The sequence below is a fragment of the Bos taurus genome, chromosome 25 (assembly GCF_002263795.3).
Source record: "Bos taurus isolate L1 Dominette 01449 registration number 42190680 breed Hereford chromosome 25, ARS-UCD2.0, whole genome shotgun sequence".
Taxonomy (NCBI): Eukaryota; Metazoa; Chordata; class Mammalia; order Artiodactyla; family Bovidae; genus Bos; species Bos taurus.
In genome coordinates, this window is record NC_037352.1 from 7,854,405 (window position 1) to 7,858,424 (window position 4,020).

The 4,020-nt window shown below is 47.3% G+C and overlaps 1 non-coding gene across 1 annotated transcript; it reads left to right on the top strand.

Annotated features, from left to right (window-relative positions):
- Window positions 1-1,032: 1,032 nt before the first annotated feature.
- On the top strand, window positions 1,033-1,135 carry LOC112444374 (U6 spliceosomal RNA). The gene has a single exon (XR_003032704.1). It is a non-coding gene; the product is annotated as a U6 spliceosomal RNA (small nuclear RNA).
- Window positions 1,136-4,020: the final 2,885 nt, after the last annotated feature.

Below are 4,020 nucleotides of genomic sequence, written 5' to 3' on the forward strand. Positions count from 1 at the left end.
CAGGAGACCCGGGTTCCATCCCTGGGTCGGGAAGATCCCCTGGATTAGGGAATGGCAACCCACTCCAGTATTCTTGTCTGGAGAATTCCACAGACAGAGGAGCCTGGCGGCCTACAGTCCATGCGGTTGCAAAAAGTCGGCATGACTGAGCAACTAACACTATTCACATTCCACCACAAAGCTGACCCTCCCACAAGACTGTGACTTCCCTGAGGACAATGTCTCTGTCCTAGTCATTTTGCCTTGACCATTCAGGGTTGGAGGGGTGAGCTGTGTCCCTGTCCACAGTGCTGAAGTTGCACAGGCTGGGTATTCCTTGTGATGCTTCCTCTCCAGCCCATTCACACTACCCTCTATAGAGATGCCCTCTGGAGTTGCTCTGACATCAGCCCTTATCTGATCGCCCAGATACATTAGCTGAATACAGCAGGTAGTAAAAGGGATCCTATCACATGAACTCACTGCTGAAAAACACACCCTGTACACGCATGCATTCATTTTTGTAGAACATATATTGTAGTGGTGGTGTTCAGTCGCTCGGTCGTGACCCGGTGGACTGCAGCATGTCAGGCTAACCTGTCCTTCACTATCTCCCCAAGTTTGCTCAAATTCATGTCCATCGAATCAGTGATGCCATCCAACCATCTCATCCTCTGCCATCCCCTTCTCCTCCTGCCTTTAATCTTTCCTGGCATTGGGGTCTTTTCCAATGAGTCAGTTCTTTGTATCAGGTGGCCAAAGTATTGGAGCTTCAGCTTCAGCATCAGTCCTTCCAATGAATATTCAGGACTGATTTACTTTAGGATGGACTGGTTTGATCTCCTTGCAATCCAAGGGACTTCTCAGTATGTAGAAGGATATATACCAAACTATTGATGGTCTTTATCATCTTACATTGAGACTGGTCACTGCAAGGGGATTGCTCTTTTTTAACTTATGCTCTTTTGTATTTTTGTTTGTTTTAACAATAACCCATACTTTATTTCTGTCAAATACATCTGAAAATAATGTTTAACCAAAAAACACGGTTAGGTGCTTGCTTCAGCACATATACTAAAATTAGAACTATACAGAGAAGAATAACATGGCTCCTGCATGAGTTGTCATGAAGATTCATGAAGCATTCCATATTTTTCAGATGTAAAGTTATGGGAAACGAAATCATGGTTATCAAAGGGAAACATGGAGAGGGATAAATCAGGAGCATGGGATGAACATACACACACTACCACATGTAAGATAGATAACCAACAAGGACCTACTGTATAGCACAGGGATCTGCTCAATATTCTGTGGTAACCTGTACGAGAAAGAATGTGAAAAAGAACGTGCGTGATAAATCACTTCAGTCGTGTCCGACTCTGCGACCCCATGGACTATAGCCTGCCAGTCTCCTCTGTCCATGGGATTCTCCAGGCAAGGATACTGGAGTGGGCTGCCGTGCCCTCCTGCAGGGGATCTTCCTGACCCAGGGATCAAACCCTCGTTTCCCGTGTCTCCCGCATTGGCAGGCAGATTCTTCACCGGGGAGCCACCAGGGAAGCCCCTAGCTGATGTGTTCTGCCAGGCATCTGTAAGCCAAATAGATGGTTGCTTCATGGCAATGAGTTTGGGGCGGGTACTTAGTGTTGCTGTCATAGCAACTGGAGCAGCTGGTAAGAGAGGGAGTCAGAGTCTGACCTTGGGAGTCCCACGCCTTCTTTTCTCTCCCTCCCTGCTTCTCCCCCTCTCACTATCTGGTGATCCGCCTGCGTTATCAGCAGCCAGCAGCCTCCTCTCTCCCAGCCTGGGGACCTCTGGCTAATCTCAAGAGCAGTCCATTTGTTTGGAAAATAAAAAATTAGAATTCAAAGACAATTGTTCACCAAATGTGTGAAAGCCGCTCTCGGTAACAGCTGTGGTTCTTTCCATAAAGGAGAGCCCCCAGCCCCCAGCCCATGCAAGAAAACCACAGAGCCAAACATAAAGTAATGAGTCCGTCTGTTCACTCCTGCCGCCCAGGCTTTTGCTCAGATCACAAAAGCTTTTCCTCCTTCTCTTCTTCTTTTTTTTTAAAATAAAGTCTCCAAGGATCTGAGGGCCAGGCATTGTCTTTTCTGTGCCTACCTGCTTCCCTCCAAAACAAGGAGGCTCATGCTTTCCACATCATTTAGCATTAGAAAAAAAAAAAGATGTATTTAACTCCTTCTGGGCAGCGTATCTGTGAGCCTTCAGGCTGGAGAGCCAAGTTGGGCTGAATATAGTCCTGTATTTTCTTCCTTCTGGGCATGAGTCAATTAAGACTCACTACAAGGGGACAAATGAAAAAACTCAAACGCAAAAACCCAACAATCTCAACCTAAGTTGTTAAAAAATAAATAATCATTAAAATAATAATATTATATAATAATAGTGGGCTTCCCTGGTGGCTCCCATGGTAAAGAAGCTGCTTGCAATGCAGGAGACGTGGGTTCGATCCCTGGGTCTGGAAGATCCCCCCCTCTGGAGAACGGAATGGCAACTCACTCCAGTATTCTTGCCTGGAGACTCCCATGGACAGAGGAGCCTTTCGGGCTACAGTCCATGGGGTGGCAAAGAGTCAGACACGACTGAGTGACTTTACTACTACTAAGAAAAAGAAGAAGAAATTCATTTCCTTCCGTCATGGGGAATTTTAGGCATGGCTTGACTTTGGGTGAGACTGGATACAGAGACTCAGATAACAATAGCATCCAGACCCGGAATCTCTGCCATCCTTGGTTTTGCCTTCTCTGTGGCCACTTCAGTTTCCAGCTTGTCTTGGGGTTCCCTGGCAACTTCATATTCCCCACATTGCCAAACCAAATGCAGAGGGAGACAGAGTTTCTCCGTCCAAGAGCTGGAAAAGAAGGAAGGTTGGAGCCTTGGTTTCTCTGGCTGGCCCTTCTGGGGTCATGGGCTCTGCCATGAACCAATCACCACGACCTGGGGATGGACCTGTTAGTTTCCCTTGAGTCAAGGCTGTGAATTTGCCCACGCAGGAGGCTGGGGAGAAGGGGACCACAGGGACTGTTACCACAGGGAAAAGAGAGGATTTGGACGGCCAGGACATATACAGCCACTGCAGGGCAGAGTTGGAGTGTGCTGAGAAAGCAGCGTGAAATATCCACAGTGCTATCAACACTCTCAGGGCATTCACAGGAGGTAATACAGAAACGGTCATTATACACCTTTGAAAAGATGCTGAAAACAAGGTCCTACTATATAGCACAGGGAACTATACCCAGTCCTCTGGGATAAACCACATGGAAAAGCATGTATGTTGAATGTGTGCCAAGTCACTTCAGTTGTGTCTGACTCTTTGCGACCCTGTGGACTGTAGCCCACCAGGCTCCTCTATCCATGGGATTCTCCAGGCAAGAAGCTGGAGTGGGTTGCCATTCCCTCCTCCAGGGGATTTTCCCATCCCAGGGATCCAACCTGTATCTCTTATGTCTCCTGCACTGGGAGGCAGGTCCCTTACTAGTAGCACCACCCGGGAAGCCCACATATATATCAAAATAGAATGTATATATGTGTGTAACTGAGTCACTTTGCTGTACAGCAGAAATTAGCACAACACTGTAAGTCAACTATACTTCGATCAAGAAAAAAAAGGAAAGAAAGGACTTTCCTGGTGGCTCAGTGGATAAGAGTCCACCTGCCAATGCAGGGGACGTGGATTTGAACCCTGGCCCAGGAAGACTCCACATGCCTCGGAACTACTAAGCCCAGGCGCCACAACCACTGAGTCCTTTCTCTGGAGCCCTTCAGCTGCATCTACTGAAGCCCGAGCACCCTGGCAACAAGAGAAGCCACTGCAATGAGAAGCCCCGCAACTAGAGAGCAGCCCCCACTCGCCGGAACTAGAAAAAGCCCTCTCGCAGAAGGAAAACCCAGCACAGCCATAAATAAATAAACAATTTTTTTTCAAAGTCCTGTTCCATCCTCTTGCCCACACTTGGAAACAGATAATGTTATTATCTCGCTTTCCAGATGAGAAAATAGAAGAACTGAGTGGTC